Source organism: Coccinella septempunctata, chromosome 8 (genome assembly GCF_907165205.1).
Source record: "Coccinella septempunctata chromosome 8, icCocSept1.1, whole genome shotgun sequence".
In the NCBI taxonomy this organism is placed as follows: domain Eukaryota; kingdom Metazoa; phylum Arthropoda; class Insecta; order Coleoptera; family Coccinellidae; genus Coccinella; species Coccinella septempunctata.
In genome coordinates, this window is record NC_058196.1 from 1,337,455 (window position 1) to 1,355,967 (window position 18,513).

General features: G+C 32.1%; 3 long non-coding RNA genes across 28 annotated transcripts; 1 reads left to right on the plus strand and 2 right to left on the minus strand.

Moving 5' to 3' along the window:
* Window positions 1-454: 454 nt before the first annotated feature.
* LOC123318591 lies at window positions 455-1,509 on the minus strand. The gene is made up of 3 exons (XR_006538372.1): window positions 1,472-1,509; window positions 1,075-1,101; window positions 455-951 (listed from the first exon to the last, which is right to left on the minus strand). It is a non-coding gene; the product is annotated as an uncharacterized LOC123318591 (long non-coding RNA).
* Window positions 1,510-2,546: 1,037 nt separating this feature from the next.
* LOC123318592 lies at window positions 2,547-2,977 on the plus strand. Its single transcript, XR_006538373.1, has 2 exons — window positions 2,547-2,728; window positions 2,865-2,977. It is a non-coding gene; the product is annotated as an uncharacterized LOC123318592 (long non-coding RNA).
* LOC123318588 lies at window positions 2,910-13,178 on the minus strand. Of its 26 annotated transcripts, none has more exons than XR_006538334.1 (20): window positions 12,020-13,178; window positions 11,681-11,966; window positions 11,377-11,584; window positions 11,073-11,280; window positions 10,769-10,976; window positions 10,465-10,672; window positions 10,161-10,368; window positions 9,857-10,064; window positions 9,553-9,760; window positions 9,249-9,456; window positions 7,244-7,451; window positions 6,940-7,147; window positions 6,636-6,843; window positions 6,332-6,539; window positions 6,028-6,235; window positions 4,025-4,232; window positions 3,721-3,928; window positions 3,417-3,624; window positions 3,113-3,320; window positions 2,910-3,016 (listed from the first exon to the last, which is right to left on the minus strand). It is a non-coding gene; the product is annotated as an uncharacterized LOC123318588 (long non-coding RNA). The 26 variants fall into 26 exon arrangements; XR_006538359.1 differs by having other exon boundaries at window positions 2,910-3,028; XR_006538343.1 differs by having other exon boundaries at window positions 3,113-3,332.
* Window positions 13,179-18,513: the final 5,335 nt, after the last annotated feature.

Below are 18,513 nucleotides of genomic sequence, written 5' to 3' on the forward strand. Positions count from 1 at the left end.
GTTCGGACGTTATTTCGATAATCCACATATGAAATCATTATCCTCGAATGCAACAAACCGAACAATTCTGCATTGATAGTATGAAGCTCTCATAGCTACACAGGGTGGTTCAGCAAAATATTAGAATTTCATGTTTAATCATCATTAAATCGATATTTTTAATTGAATATGATATATTATATGTGGAAACCATTTACAGATGAAGTATATGTAACATATACATTCAATTTAATAATTCAATATTGAGATTTTGCATCGAATCAATGCTTCTAATAATATGGCCAGGGACTGTATATATATATATAAAATAATTTATGAGCAATTATTATAAATTCCGCATTGATTTAGATAAGAATGTTGACAATTTTTTTGTTTTAGCTTTATTTTTTCTATTTGGGAATATTTATAGGAGAGTGGTTGAAGAGGGTAATACAATTGCAATATTGTCATCTTGTCAATTAATCGAAGATTTATTGAACTGTAAAATTCCATTCGAAGTATTCGAACAATCACATATCTTAATGAAGAATTTTTGAAATGAACAATAGTTCATAGTTAGTATTATGATATATAAGGAAAAGGGGCCACAGTGATAAGTGAAGGAAATCGGAGAAATATCTTAATTATGGAAACGTAGTATTGGAAATATAATGTGACTTGATAAATAAAAAGCAGGATAATGAATGAAGAAATAAGAAGGAAGGAAGATAGTAAAAAATGGATTTCTCACAACAAATGCATAGGTAAATGAGAGAAGGTTAAGAAGGTTATAGGACTGATTATTGATGGATACACAGGATAAAGCTAAAAAGGAGGAGGTTGGAAAAGAGTACTAATTAGAGATTTTGGCTGAAGAAGGGAAAAAGATATGTATATATATTTATATTCCAACCATCCACCTCTGTATCCTAAGAATAAGTTTTCAAGTGATTTATGTTGTTGTGGGTTCACCTGAAAGAATTGAATATATCATTTATTGCATTTCTTCACATTAATTGGCATTTCATTTATCTATTAATAAGTGTCTATTTATTAGACAGTAATAATTAATATAGGATCAAAAATGAAACTTACATTATCCATTTTATTAAAACTGCGAATCTGTAAAGAGAAATAAATATATATAAATATTTATAGATAATGTTTTTTTAAAATTGATGTAAATTTGATTCAGGTCTCAGCTCGAAATTTTTTTATTAGATGTTTAATAATTTTTGAAGAGTAATATTTAATGTTTGGAAATTGTCGATTTCGTTCTTTTCGTAAAATATAACAACGATTTGAATGAAGCACAATTAAAAAATTAATATGGCTATCCTTCCATTCAATAAAAAAATGAAAACTCTTCAAAACCCATCAAAGTAAATACGAAATATTTGTATGTTTTCGAAAAATATGCTTTAACACATGCGAAGATATTTTCATTAAAAATTTATATCTAATAATTTCTTAAAAATATCAAATTAGTTACCTCTTTTATAACTTTTTCAACGGCGTCCTTTGCACTCGAAAGTTAGCAATCACGAAATGAAATGAAAATGGTCGATTTGCCCGTTGCCGTGTTAAATTTCGAATTCGCGTAGGGATATTGGACCATGGACCAATCATTGAACTTTATGGGAACTCGTAAGATTTCATTGCGACCAATCAAATAATTATTAGTGTGAGCATGTCAATCAGAGACTTGCTTCTATGATGTTGATTAGGTTATCAAAATAGAAATTCATTATAATTTGAGAATAATTTATATTTATATTCGTTTTCATATTTAATTTTAAAGAGAATTGAAAGTCTCAACTTGCAAGTACATTATTCAATCATATTCCATGTAAAATGTCCAATAGCATAGTGGATTTACTTTTAGGTGCGTAGGAAAAGGCGCATAGAGAATATTTCTATTCGTAAGGCCATGTTTACACTTAAGAGTATTAAGACCTATTCACAATGTTGAAGTGTAGGGCTTTATATGAAAGTGTTCACCACATAACACTAATATGTGTTCACATTGCTAAACTTAGGGCGCTCGTTGTGAGCTTTGGTTTCGAAGCTGAACAATTATTTTTTATTCTTACCATATAAGTTTTAAATTCGCAGAAATCCCCTCGGTCAACAACCAAATTCCTATTTCATGTTTGAACATACGATATTTGACAGATTGCGCTTTAAATTTGTATTTTTTAGGGAATAATATCACATAATATTCAATATACATTAATTAAATTCGTGTTTTGTTACTGTTGTAAATGAATTATGATATACAACGTGTAGATCATTTTTCCGTGATTAAAGAATATTTTTCATTTATCTGTTCAATTTCTATTTCGATGTTCTTTATATTCGAAGCGTTGATTGAAGATGTAAGAAACAATGAATTAATTATAACCTATTATTTTTTTTTTATTTATTCTTGATCTCTGGGGAAATTGAAATAAAGTTGGTATTATCTTGATATATGAAGCTTTAGTCCGTACTATCTCAAATGTCGATTTGAAATTTAATAATAATAAATATCAAGCACTTTGTATTTGTTTTATTTATAAAAATAAAAGATAATACAGTATCAATTCAATGATGATTACATTTATTTATTAAAAAAATCAGATCTCTTTATCAGGTAACTAATGGGTAATATCAAAACACATATGAATTCAAATTTTTAGAAATATTCCATTAAAAAATAATGAGATGTGTGATTTATCGTTGACAACATTTCATTGAAGTATAATAGGTTTTTTGAGGTGCATGTTAATTCAGTCGAAGATTTCTTATTTTTTCATCTAGATTGTCAGAATGGAGAAACTTTGATATGATATGAAGTTTCCTATAAAACGGACAAATTCAAGGATTCCATTGAAGTATAATAGATTTTCTAGGTGGATTTCAATTCAGTAGAGGATTTCTCTGTTTTCTATCTGGATTGTCAGAGTGGAGAAACTTTGATATGATATGAAGTTTCCAATAAAAAGGATTCTGTTCATCAATATAGGATCCCACAGAAGAATCCAAGAGATTTGACCTGCAAAATGATCTGTTTTTATGTTTTCATTCGAAATTATGAGAATTGATGTAAAACAAAGTATTTCGGAGACTGTAACTAATGTAATTGAGTCACCTTGGTTTGTAGTGGGTGTGATTTATTCTTGACAACATTCCATTGAAGTATAATAGATTTTCTAGGTGGATTTCAATTCAGTAGAGGATTTCTCTGTTTTCTATCTGGATTGTCAGAGTGGAGAAACTCTGATATGATATGAAGTTTCCAATAAAAAGGATTCTGTTCATCAATATAGGATCCCACAGAAGAATCCAAGAGATTTGACCTGCAAAATGATCTGTTTTTATTTTTTCATTCGAAATTATGAGAATTGATGTAAAACAAAGTATTTCGGATACTGTAACTAATGTAATTGTGTCACCTTGGTTTGTAGTGGGTGTGATTTATTCTTGATAACATTCCATCGAAGAATAATAGATTTTCTAGGTGGATTTCAATTCAGTAGAGGATTTCTTCTTTTTCTATCTGGATTGTCAGAGTGGAGAAACTCTGATATGATATGAAGTTTCCAATAAAAAGGATTCTGTTCATCAATATAGGATCCCACAGAAGAATTCAAGAGATTTGACCTGCAAAATGATCTGTTTTTATTTTTTCATTCGAAATTATGAGAATTGATGTAAAACAAAGTATTTCGGAGACTGTAACTAATGTAATTGAGTCACCTTGGTTTGTAGTGGGTGTGATTTATTCTTAACAACATTCCATCGAAGTATAATAGATTTTCTAGGTGGATTTCAATTCAGTAGAGGATTTCTCTGTTTTCTATCTGGATTGTCAGAGTGGAGAAACTTTGATATGATATGAAGTTTCCAATAAAAAAGATTCTGTTCATCAATATAGGATCCCACAGAAGAATTCAAGAGATTTGACCTGCCAAATGATCTGTTTTTATTTTTTCATTCGAAATTATGAGAATTGATGTAAAACAAAGTATTTCGGAGACTGTAACTAATGTAATTGAGTCACCTTGGTTTGTAGTGGGTGTGATTTATTCTTAACAACATTCCATCGAAGTATAATAGATTTTCTAGGTGGATTTCAATTCAGTAGAGGATTTCTCTGTTTTCTATCTGGATTGTCAGAGTGGAGAAACTTTGATATGATATGAAGTTTCCAATAAAAAAGATTCTGTTCATCAATATAGGATCCCACAGAAGAATTCAAGAGATTTGACCTGCCAAATGATCTGTTTTTATTTTTTCATTCGAAATTATGAGAATTGATGTAAAACAAAGTATTTCGGAGACTGTAACTAATGTAATTGAGTCACCTTGGTTTGTAGTGGGTGTGATTTATTCTTAACAACATTCCATCGAAGTATAATAGATTTTCTAGGTGGATTTCAATTCAGTAGAGGATTTCTCTGTTTTCTATCTGGATTGTCAGAGTGGAGAAACTTTGATATGATATGAAGTTTCCAATAAAAAGGATTCTGTTCATCAATATAGCATCGACGGGAAAATAGAAAATACGCTCGCCTGGCAATCCGTTGACGGATTCCGTTGCTGCTCGATGCGTTTCTACTGGACGTAGTTACAAATGTTAGCAGGCAAGCAGGTGGATTTATCCGTTGCGATGCAATCCGAGATCCGACTCGGCCCTCCTAATGGACACTCAACATCATGTTATAAATTAACTTAATAGTTTAAATTAATCTTAGCATATTATTCTGACGATCGAACTTATTTCATAGCTTTTTCATTGTTCTGTATGAATGGAATTAAATAAATACATTTTTTAATTTAATCTTCTTTATTTATTTTTTTTCTTTTTCCTCTTCTTCCATTCCTTTTTCCTCTTCTTCCATTCTTTTTTCCTCTTCTTCCATTCCTTTTTCCTCTTCTTCCATTCCTTTTTCCTCTTCTTCCATTCCTTTTTCCTCTTCTTCCATTCCTTTTTCCTCTTCTTCCATTTCTTTTTCCTGTTTTTTTTCCTCTTTTTTTTTTTCTTCCTTCATTTTTTTTTCTCTCCTATTTTTCCTATTGCGGAAATTTTTGTTTCGTCCTCTTCTGTTAGGGCGTCCTCTTTGTGATATGGCCTTTAATATAAAATAGTTCAGCTTATTTCGTAAACAATTTCATTTTTTACAATTCACTACATTTATGGATAGAAAGTGTTTTTTATTAAGGTTTTTCCCTAATTTCTTGTATCATACACCAAATTGTATGGTGTATGCAAATGAATAAAAATACAAAATGTAGGAAGAAATATCGGGTGAGAAGTATCCTCTTTGGTTTCAGTTAGATTTCTTTATTGAGTATTTCTTCCTACATTCTGAATTAGTTAAGTCGACAGTTTCTTTTCCGAATAAAAATGCATATAAATTTTTTGACTTGAATTTTTTGCACGATATTTATTTATGCTTATGATCCATACAGAATCGGCCACGATTGATGATACCTTAGATGTTTTTTCAAAATTTGTGCAGATTATCATTTAATGAAAATTTATAGAAGAATAAATCGCAGGGTTGATGTTTGATTTAAAGTTTTTTAACCAATCGATGAATGTTTTCTGACAATATATTATAGACATAGGTACGCCGATGACAAAGAGGTGATTTTTTAGGGGCAAGCTTGAAGGTCTACTGAGCAGGTTAATGCAAACCGCTCTCAGGATTATGGAAAAATGATGCGTGGAGGGAAGGCTAACTGTCAATCCTTCGAAGACAACACTAATTCCTTTCAAAAGAAAGAGGAATATTGACTTCAGAGCGCTGGTCCTAAATGGCTAGTCTCTGAAATTTTACAGTGAGTGCAAATATCTAGATGTTATTCTGGATAGCCAACTCAACTGGAGAAAACCCATAGATAAAACTCTTTCCATAGCCACGGTGACCATGTGAACTTGCAGAGACTCTTTGGAAAGACATACTACAAAAGGATCTGTTTTTATGTTTTCATTCGAAATTATGAGAATTGATGTAAAACAAAGTATTTCGGAGACTGTAACTAATGTAATTGAGTCACCTTGGTTTGTAGTGGGTGTGATTTATTCTTGACAACATTCCATTGAAGTATAATAGATTTTCTAGGTGGATTTCAATTCAGTAGAGGATTTCTTCTTTTTCTATCTGGATTGTCAGAGTGGAGAAACTTTGATATGATATGAAGTTTCCAATAAAAAGGATTCTGTTCATCAATATAGGATCCCACAGAAGAATCCATGAGATTTGACCTGCAAAGTGATCTGTTTTTATTTTTTCATTCGAAATTATGAGAATTGATGTAAAACAAAGTATTTCGGAGACTATAACTAATGTAATTGAGTCACCTTGGTTTGTAGTGGGTGTGATTTATTCTTGACAACATTCCATTGAAGTATAATAGATTTTCTAGGTGGATTTCAATTCAATAGAGGATTTCTTCTTTTTCTATCTGGATTGTCAGAGTGGAGAAACTTTGATATGATATGAAGTTTCCAATAAAAAGGATTCTGTTCATCAATATAGGATCCCACAGAAGAATCCAAGAGATTTGACCTGCAAAGTGATCTGTTTTTATGTTTTCATTCGAAATTATGAGAATTGATGTAAAACAAAGTATTTCTGAGACTGTAACTAATGTAATTAAGTCACCTTGGTTTGTAGTGGGTGTGATTTATTCTTGACAACATTCCATTGAAATATAATAGATTTTCTAGGTGGATTTCAATTCAGTAGAGGATTTCTTTTTTTTCTATCTGGATTGTCAGAGTGGAGAAACTTTGATATGATATGAAGTTTCCAATAAAAAGGATTCTGTTCATCAATATAGGATCCCACAGAAGAATCCAAGAGATTTGACCTGTAAAATGATCTGTTTTTATGTTTTCATTCGAAATTATGAGAATTGATGTAAAACAAAGTATTTCGGAGACTGTAACTAATGTAATTGAGTCACCTTGGTTTGTAGTGGGTGTGATTTATTCTTGATAACATTCCATCGAAGAATAATAGATTTTCTAGGTGGATTTCAATTCAGTAGAGGATTTCTTCTTTTTCTATCTGGATTGTCAGAGTGGAGAAACTCTGATATGATATGAAGTTTCCAATAAAAAGGATTCTGTTCATCAATATAGGATCCCACAGAAGAATTCAAGAGATTTGACCTGCAAAATGATCTGTTTTTATTTTTTCATTCGAAATTATGAGAATTGATGTAAAACAAAGTATTTCGGAGACTGTAACTAATGTAATTGAGTCACCTTGGTTTGTAGTGGGTGTGATTTATTCTTAACAACATTCCATCGAAGTATAATAGATTTTCTAGGTGGATTTCAATTCAGTAGAGGATTTCTCTGTTTTCTATCTGGATTGTCAGAGTGGAGAAACTTTGATATGATATGAAGTTTCCAATAAAAAAGATTCTGTTCATCAATATAGGATCCCACAGAAGAATTCAAGAGATTTGACCTGCCAAATGATCTGTTTTTATTTTTTCATTCGAAATTATGAGAATTGATGTAAAACAAAGTATTTCGGAGACTGTAACTAATGTAATTGAGTCACCTTGGTTTGTAGTGGGTGTGATTTATTCTTAACAACATTCCATCGAAGTATAATAGATTTTCTAGGTGGATTTCAATTCAGTAGAGGATTTCTCTGTTTTCTATCTGGATTGTCAGAGTGGAGAAACTTTGATATGATATGAAGTTTCCAATAAAAAGGATTCTGTTCATCAATATAGCATCGACGGGAAAATAGAAAATACGCTCGCCTGGCAATCCGTTGACGGATTCCGTTGCTGCTCGATGCGTTTCTACTGGACGTAGTTACAAATGTTAGCAGGCAAGCAGGTGGATTTATCCGTTGCGATGCAATCCGAGATCCGACTCGGCCCTCCTAATGGACACTCAACATCATGTTATAAATTAACTTAATAGTTTAAATTAATCTTAGCATATTATTCTGACGATCGAACTTATTTCATAGCTTTTTCATTGTTCTGTATGAATGGAATTAAATAAATACATTTTTTAATTTAATCTTCTTTATTTATTTTTTTTTTCTTTTTCCTCTTCTTCCATTCCTTTTTCCTCTTCTTCCATTCTTTTTTCCTCTTCTTCCATTCCTTTTTCCTCTTCTTCCATTCCTTTTTCCTCTTCTTCCATTCCTTTTTCCTCTTCTTCCATTCCTTTTTCCTCTTCTTCCATTTCTTTTTCCTGTTTTTTTTCCTCTTTTTTTTTTTCTTCCTTCATTTTTTTTTCTCTCCTATTTTTCCTATTGCGGAAATTTTTGTTTCGTCCTCTTCTGTTAGGGCGTCCTCTTTGTGATATGGCCTTTAATATAAAATAGTTCAGCTTATTTCGTAAACAATTTCATTTTTTACAATTCACTACATTTATGGATAGAAAGTGTTTTTTATTAAGGTTTTTCCCTAATTTCTTGTATCATACACCAAATTGTATGGTGTATGCAAATGAATAAAAATACAAAATGTAGGAAGAAATATCGGGTGAGAAGTATCCTCTTTGGTTTCAGTTAGATTTCTTTATTGAGTATTTCTTCCTACATTCTGAATTAGTTAAGTCGACAGTTTCTTTTCCGAATAAAAATGCATATAAATTTTTTGACTTGAATTTTTTGCACGATATTTATTTATGCTTATGATCCATACAGAATCGGCCACGATTGATGATACCTTAGATGTTTTTTCAAAATTTGTGCAGATTATCATTTAATGAAAATTTATAGAAGAATAAATCGCAGGGTTGATGTTTGATTTAAAGTTTTTTAACCAATCGATGAATGTTTTCTGACAATATATTATAGACATAGGTACGCCGATGACAAAGAGGTGATTTTTTAGGGGCAAGCTTGAAGGTCTACTGAGCAGGTTAATGCAAACCGCTCTCAGGATTATGGAAAAATGATGCGTGGAGGGAAGGCTAACTGTCAATCCTTCGAAGACAACACTAATTCCTTTCAAAAGAAAGAGGAATATTGACTTCAGAGCGCTGGTCCTAAATGGCTAGTCTCTGAAATTTTACAGTGAGTGCAAATATCTAGATGTTATTCTGGATAGCCAACTCAACTGGAGAAAACCCATAGATAAAACTCTTTCCATAGCCACGGTGACCATGTGAACTTGCAGAGACTCTTTGGAAAGACATACTACAAAAGGGTCTGTTTTTATGTTTTCATTCGAAATTATGAGAATTGATGTAAAACAAAGTATTTCGGAGACTGTAACTAATGTAATTGAGTCACCTTGGTTTGTAGTGGGTGTGATTTATTCTTGACAACATTCCATTGAAGTATAATAGATTTTCTAGGTGGATTTCAATTCAGTAGAGGATTTCTTCTTTTTCTATCTGGATTGTCAGAGTGGAGAAACTTTGATATGATATGAAGTTTCCAATAAAAAGGATTCTGTTCATCAATATAGGATCCCACAGAAGAATCCAAGAGATTTGACCTGCAAAATGATCTGTTTTTATTTTTTTATTCGAAATTATGAGTATTGATGTAAAACAAAGTATTTCGGAGACTGTAACTAATGTAATTGAGTCACCTTGGTTTGTAGTGGGTGTGATTTATTCTTGACAACATTCCATTGAAGTATAATAGATTTTCTAGGTGGATTTCAATTCAGTAGAGGATTTCTCTGTTTTCTATCTGGATTATCAGAGTGGAGAAACTTTGATATGATATGAAGTTTCCAATAAAAAGGATTCTGTTCATCAATATAGGATCCCACAGAAGAATCCATGAGATTTGACCTGCAAAGTGATCTGTTTTTATTTTTTCATTCGAAATTATGAGAATTGATGTAAAACAAAGTATTTCGGAGACTATAACTAATGTAATTGAGTCACCTTGGTTTGTAGTGGGTGTGATTTATTCTTGACAACATTCCATTGAAGTATAATAGATTTTCTAGGTGGATTTCAATTCAATAGAGGATTTCTTCTTTTTCTATCTGGATTGTCAGAGTGGAGAAACTTTGATATGATATGAAGTTTCCAATAAAAAGGATTCTGTTCATCAATATAGGATCCCACAGAAGAATCCAAGAGATTTGACCTGCAAAGTGATCTGTTTTTATGTTTTCATTCGAAATTATGAGAATTGATGTAAAACAAAGTATTTCTGAGACTGTAACTAATGTAATTAAGTCACCTTGGTTTGTAGTGGGTGTGATTTATTCTTGACAACATTCCATTGAAATATAATAGATTTTCTAGGTGGATTTCAATTCAGTAGAGGATTTCTTTTTTTTCTATCTGGATTGTCAGAGTGGAGAAACTTTGATATGATATGAAGTTTCCAATAAAAAGGATTCTGTTCATCAATATAGGATCCCACAGAAGAATCCAAGAGATTTGACCTGTAAAATGATCTGTTTTTATGTTTTCATTCGAAATTATGAGAATTGATGTAAAACAAAGTATTTCGGAGACTGTAACTAATGTAATTGAGTCACCTTGGTTTGTAGTGGGTATGATTTATTCTTGACAACATTCCATTGAAGTATAATAGATTTTCTAGGTGGATTTCAATTCAGTAGAGGATTTCTTCTTTTTCTATCTGGATTGTCAGAGTGGAGAAACTTTGATATGATATGAAGTTTCCAATAAAAAGGATTCTGATCATCAATATAGGATCCCACAGAGGAATCCAAGAGATTTGACCTGCAAAGTGATCTGTTTTTATGTTTTCATTCGAAATTATGAGAATTGATGTAAAACAAAGTATTTCGGAGACTGTAACTAATGTAATTGAGTCACCTTTGTTTGTAGTGGGTGTGATTTATTCTTGACAACATTCCATTGAAGTATAATAGATTTTCTAGGTGGATTTCAATTCAGTAGAGGATTTCTTCTTTTTCTATCTGGATTGTCAGAGTGGAGAAACTTTGATATGATATAAAGTTTCCAATAAAAAGGATTCTGTTCATCAATATAGGATCCCACAGAAGAATTCAAGAGATTTGACCTGCAAAATGATCTGTTTTTATTTTTTCATTCGAAATTATGAGAATTGATGTAAAACAAAGTATTTCGAAGACTGTAACTAATGTAATTGAGTCACCTTGGTTTGTAGTGGGTGTGATTTATTCTTGACAACATTCCATTGAAGTATAATAGATTTTCTAGGTGGATTTCAATTCAGTAGAGGATTTCTCTGTTTTCTATCTGGATTGTCAGAGTGGAGAAACTTTGATATGATATGAATTTTCCAATAAAAAGGATTCTGTTCATCAATATAGGATCCCACAGAAGAATCCAAGAGATTTGACCTGCAAAATGATCTGTTTTTATGTTTTCATTCGAAATTATGAGAATTGATGTAAAACAAAGTATTTCAGAAACTGTAACTAATGTAATTGAGTCACCTTGGTTTGTAGTTGGTGTGATTTATTCGTGACAACATTCCATTGAAGTATAATAGATTTTCTAGGTGGATTTCAATTCAGTAGATGATTTCTCTGTTTTCTATCTGGATTGTCAGAGTGGAGAAACTCTGATATGATATGAAGTTTCCAATAAAAAGGATTCTGTTCATCAATATAGGATCCCACAGAAGAATCCAAGAGATTTGACCTGCAAAATGATCTGTTTTTATTTTTTCATTCGAAATTATGAGAATTGATGTAAAACAAAGTATTTCGGAGACTGTAACTGATGTAATTGAGTCACCTTGATTTGTAGTAGGTCTGGTTCATTCTTGACAACAATCTATCGAAGAATTCGTTTCGAAATGGATGTCATCCCAGCTGAAATTTAGTTCTAATCCTTTGTCCTTCTTTGCAAGGTTATATGATTGTATTCTGCCTTTACTGAAGTGATAAGCAATATTGATATAGCTTTCCTAGTCCATAAAAGAACTGACGATAATAATTGGTAATCTTTTTTTATTTTTTTCTTCCAGCTCAATCACTTTTTTTATGTTTAGTTATAAAATATTATAATTATTCGAACTGATCTGGAAAAAGTTGAATATAAATAAAATAGTTGAATGAAAATATTCAAGCTCACCATTTTTCACATATTTCTTGAGTAATATATATCTTCTGTACTTCTACATTCAGAGAGTGAAAAATATCTTTCCAAAATGGAATCGTCTTCTTTCAGTTTATGGATTTTTAAATTTTTCAAGGACAATTGTTATTTATAATACATAATAATGAATAAAGATATTTTTTACATGTATTTTTATCTTTAAGTTTTCCTGAATGGATTGAAAATGACCTTCAAGAAAGGAAATAATAATTTTTTCCCAATAAATTTTTTTTTGTGAAATATAACTGATGAATTCTAGCTGCATTTAAATTCTCAATTATAATCATAATTTTGAGAAGAACAATTTTTTTTATCACTCCAATTTGAATGTAAAATAAAAATTTTTTATTTGAATTTATTATGTTGATGAAGTAAAGTAGAGTATTCATTGATAATGATCAATATAAGTATAAATAAATGTTTCAAATGGAACTGATGAATTTAAGTTGTAATTTCAGATTTTAGAAGATCATATTCATCATGCGATGAATAATTTGGTTATTTTTCATCAGATCGATTTAATTGAATTACATTTTAATTTATTCTATTAGTAAAGCAATACTCAATAATATTGTTGTCCGGTTATAAGAATTATGTACCTACATATTTCTTTTAATAATATTTTTCTCGGAATCATACACGTGTCTTTCTAAGAAATAAAAGACGAAATATTATATTTAAGGGAAACAATATTATTGATAAGGTTATATATAGGTAGAAATTATAAAAAATTTATAGCCAAAACTAATTTTTTCTATTTTATGAAATTAAAAATTATTAGAAAGAAGTATACATTTTTGCATATAAATTTTTCATGATTTCGTAAAATTGTATTAGTGAGATTATTTCAAAATCATCTATAACAGTAAAAAATACAAAATAATCAAAAAAGTTATGGAAAGAACCCTATAATTCTCGTTCTGGTTGAAAATAATAAATTCAGTATAGATGATTTTGTCATAAAATCAAATGTGGAACTATGATAATTTGAATTGTAATTTGAAGAAAAAGAAAATTATAAAAATTTTCAATTTTTCAATATAAAAAACAATGCTTTGTTAATGACATTGTTGAATTTCATTCGATTTATCGAATTTCGAGTATATACTCATCCGTTCAAGAATTATTAACATCTCAGGAATTTGCATTAGTAGTACCCATGAGGTAAGCTCACCCATATGGGTCACTCACATACAATTTATGTACTGACCGAAGTTATATTGAACTTTTTTATATTTTAGTTACGTGATTGAAATTACAGAAATAATAGGATATTTCTCGGGCCCAGATATCAATAATTCTTGAATAGATTATATGATATTATTATATGAATCGATAATTTTCTGCTAGCCAGTAATATATAAAGCAGTTTTTTAAGCCCAACCGGAAAAATTATGCTAATTTATATTGTTTTGAACATTAGTTCATATTTTTCCGTAAGTCGATGGCCCAATCGAAAAATTATTTTTCGTTAGCCAATGATAGCAATTGCAGAAACATGTTCTCCAGAAGTCGGTGGCCCAATTGAAAAAGTTATATCATAATTTGATATTTTTTTCATTAGCCAATGATAGCAATTGCAGGCACATGTTTACTCATGGCCTAATTAAAAAAATCAACAAAAACTCTATATTTCTTCGTAAGACGGTGGCCCAATCGAAAAAATTATATCATAATTTAGAATTTTTTCGTTAGCCAATGGTGAGCAATAGGCAAGTTTCCTAAAACTCCAAAATCGAATTTAAGATTATTCATGGAAACTATTTCGCATTAGTTAACCAACACGAAAAAGATTCGCTTCAGAATTAAGAACTTTCAGAAATACACCCTTCGAAACTTAGTAAATATTCGAATACGCAAATGTTTGTGATGTAGAATGCCTTTATTGAAGTAAAGTAGTTTTTGTCAATTCGACAACAGTAGAATTGATCAAGAAGGTGTCTTTGGTACGGACGGTGAATCGGATGTCGGCGTGGTCGGAGAGCGTCTCTTGCCATGTGACTCTCCAATTCTCAATTATGTCTGCCAAGTCATCCGTGGATAGGGTCAGATCTATTCTGCATCGCTGCGTTCCTCTGATAAAGGTCGGTTCTTTTCCCTCATTGTGTATTACCAGACTGAGCCTCTCTATCCATTCCATTACCGCCTTGCCTCTGGTACTCCGATCCCCATTGTTCGGATTTCGCGTTAAAATCTCCTGCGATGATGGCTGTCTTCCCATCCTGTATGGCTGCTTCCATGCCATTCAGCCATTTCTTCAGATTCTTCTTACTCTTATCGTTCGGGGAGAAGTAGCAGATGATTATCCTAATTCCTTCAACTTCGATCCAGCAGAAGCCCTGGCCTCTTCCATTTCTTCCTCTTCTCAGGTCGCCCCCTGCTACAATGGCACTTACGGCTTGCTCATCTGTCAGTATCTTCTTTTGTTTGGCTATTCTTTCGTTTGGTTCCTGCAACAGAGCTAAATCTCTCCCGGTGGGATGGTTATCTTACCCCACAGGACGTCGTGTGCTTTCTTGCATCTCTGTAGATTATTCTGGAGGACAGATATTCTCTTTTCTACGGTTTGTTCTTCCTCTTCGCTGTCTTCGCTTTCGTGCGCTTCTGGTATTTCCTGCAGTTTCTTGGTGCATTCAGTACTCTCCCTTCGGGCTCTTAGTAGGACCGGGCATTCCTTGCTGTCACCTTCGTGTTTCCTTGGCCTGATTCTTTCCGCCTGACAGTTGGGGCAGTTGAGTTTCCCCCTGCAGTCTTTTCTATTGTGTTTTCCTCCGCATCTTCTGCATTTGATCTCTCTCTCTTACATGTTGTCTGGAGGTGTCCGATCTAGCTGCACCTGTAACATATGTTTATTTCCTTGGCCGGGTATTTCAGTCTTTTTCATGGAGAATTTTCTTATCCCGGTGAAAAACGCTATCCTCAATCACAAATTGGCCTTGTGATTGAAAAAATAGTTCGACAATCGGCAATTTTAGATTAGGCTTTTTCAGAAACGGTACAGTTTCGCTGAACTAATTTTGGTTTCATTCGATAATACCTATTTGATCTACTCTATCGTGGTGTGACGTTTGAATCACTAGTTTTGGAACACTCTGTATATATAAAATATATAATATCGCTGGCTTGGTGCAATAATATCCTGAGTCAATTTCGCGGGAAGTCTAGAAAATCGCCGCCAAAGGTTTATACTTCTATTTTTCTGGTTATCATTATTGTTCTTCATGTGTAAAAAGCTTATTAGCTTCTTCCTTGAGCGTTCTGTTACGTTAATTTCAAAAAACTCCTCTTGAAGCCTGTATTCGAGTTTTAAAATATTTGGATTTTGGTAATCAACTTGAACGCAACTGATCCCAGACCATTTTACGGCATTTCCACAATCATTTTTATCTATTTTCATTGTAGTTTTAAGCAATGGATCTTTCAAATCGAAAAAGTCGACTCGATTCATTTCTTTTACGATATCCTTGTTTTTTTCCAGCCTTATATACTGTTAAATTGTATGTTGCTAATTTGGATTCATAGTAAGCTTGGCCAACTTCTACTTTTGGACACTGCAGAAATTCTGCAAATCAAAGATGGCCAAACAGAAACTTTCATCATTAATGCTTTTTATTTTTCGTTTTCTTTTATCTTCCGCATGAACTCCTTGTTTTGTAAATGACAATTCATCTGTTCTTGCAGTTGATATTTCTCAGTGGCATTCGCGTTATGATAAAATTTATGCACAAATCACACTGATCCTTTTTGGGAATATGAAATCCTAGATTGAATTCATTCACAAGGATCCAGCGATACATAGATTCACGAACAGGTTGTTCACCTTCTTCTTCTTTGCAATAATCGATATATAAACTGTACATTTTTGAAATGTTCAAGGAACCAGACAAATATTTTTTCGAAGAATCTTTTCTGGTGTAATGACTTTCCACTGCATCAGAGGAGTTGATATGATTGTTTACCAACTCCTTTCGTTTATCGTCAATGCAACTCTTTGCTATCTGTCTACCTCGTTGATCTTCATCTACTATCAATCTATTATTTTCAACAAATTTTTTCGCAACAGTCTTCACTACTTGATGACTTATACCCAATGTATTCAAAAAGAATGTCTGACAAACTTTCTCTCTATCACCTTCTTCTGAACTGAGATGATAAAAGAGAACATTCTTCTACGGCTTTCTTTTTCTATATTATCTCCATCGAGGTTATAATCGGACTCGTTTCGAGATTTTTTCTGATGGCGGAGTCGCTGTCGTTTTTTATTTTTGAAGTCCATAAAACGTGAAATGGAATCAGGTTGACGATCAACATTTCCTAAAGCCTTGTAAATTTCAACTCGTCGGTCTTTAGATATCTTTTTACTACAGTAAAAAGCAGCAAGTTTCTTTACATGGCTCTTTCGAGCTGGAACGACTTTTTTGTTTGCATTTTCAAAGGATTGTCCTAAATTTATATTTTTTTTCATTATGTTTCTTTTCCATGTTTCCGGATTTCTATTTCTTTTCCTTTTCTGGTTCAGCACTGTATCATGATTTCTCATAATATGTTGAGACTTATTTTCCCCCGCTGGATCCACAGCAATGTTTTCATTCTCGTCTTGCATTTTTTTCCAAGAGAAGTCGATGTTTCTTCTGTCAGGTATGTACTCTGGGTCGCATAGCAAAAAAAAATCTTTACTTTTCTCTGAGCTATTTCATTATCCCCTTTGATGTGCTCATTTATCAGGATTTGTCCACATTTTTCCAATAATTTTCCATAGCTGAAAGCCGTGGCAGGCGATTTGTAGTTGAGGCTTTCATCGAGTAGTGCTACCTTATTCACACCTCTAACTACATCATTATAATAGAATGGTTCATAAATGGATGCAAAATCCGTGATGGCTCTATTGATTTTTTTTACCTCAATCATAAGGCGACCGATCAGTCTCAATTTTGATCGTATAAAGTAATTTAGATGAAGTTTTCGGTATTTTCTGCATAAAGAATTACCTTAAATTATGGCCAATTCATCATACCTTATTATTGGCGATACATCATCATCCCTCAGTTTAAGAATGATGATGTTTTTCAAAACAGTATCTGCTTTTTTGTGCACTTGTCCATGAACACGACGAGATGTCGATGGCAAGGTCTTTTCACCTACAACTGCATCTTTTTTGCATTTCAGGTAATGTCTTCTGATGCCAGTTCTATAATAAAACCCCCTGCAATGCGGACAAACCTGATAATCGTTGAAATTTTTTTTCAATTTAATTTGAGGTCTTCTGGTGACAAGAAGTGGGCCATTATTGTAGGCGTTTTTTGTATTGAACTCAAAGTTGCCTTTCTTCCTAAGTGAAGAAATTTCTTCCTGACGTTCTTTGTAACCTAAAATTAGGAGTAATGAATAAAATAGGAACATTTTCAATATGTTCTTGGATCAAGTGTATAAACCAGTAGAGGAACGACGTAATTGAACGAAACGAGACTAAAATTATTGGCTTTGTAGTGAAGGTACATAGTAGACAAAGAGAGAACTACAATATGCCTAGCAACTTTGCTAACCGTACTGTAAATATAGTTATTTTTACGATAATTGCAACTTGACATCCTATTGTACTACAATGCTAGGCAATGAACCCAGTTCTGTCAGTTCAGCCTGACTACATCATCACCCTCCCAACATGTGCTTATGTACATTGTGCAATGTGGAAGTCTTAGCATTTCTTGACACTAATGCCAGTACAACTATGTTAAAAAAAAGTTACCTTTTGGTAAAAGCAGCAACTTCTTCACTTCGATGCAATCTTTATGAACCGTCTCGATATGTCTGGCGATCTTTGTGACCAACTTCTTGCAATATATGCAGAAATATCTCTTACTCTTATTTTTCGGATTTTGGATTTCTTTTATATCGCACTTTCCAAAGAAGTGTCATTCCTTCTCGCCTTATTCACATTTTCATCATAATATTCTGAAAATAAAACTGTAATCAAAAATATAGAGAATTTGAAATAACATTCTACTCTGGAATCCTTTGCTGAACAGAAGAATCACATGATAATTCTACAAAACACTAATTTTTATTAGGTCAAATTGAGCGTGGCCTCTAAAATATTATGTACTGAAAAAATAAAATTAGGAAAAGCACACAATAAAACAAGAGATTTTGGGCATAATGACTTGAGCTGTTATCTAAGTATTACCATCTGAAATTCATGAACTATTGCGAACTCTCAGTTGAATGTATTATGAAATGCGAACAATTGTTTCATTGCTAGCCTTACCAGATACATTATCTTCATTGGAGTCATCATTATTATTTTCGCTTTGTGCAATTTCTTCATCGTTTTCATATGTACTGTTTTCTTCATTATGATCCAATCCAGCATCAGAATATTCTGAAAATAAAACTGTAATTAAAAATATAGAAAATTTGAAATAATATTCCACTCTGGAATCCCTTGTTGAACAGAAGAATCACATCATAAA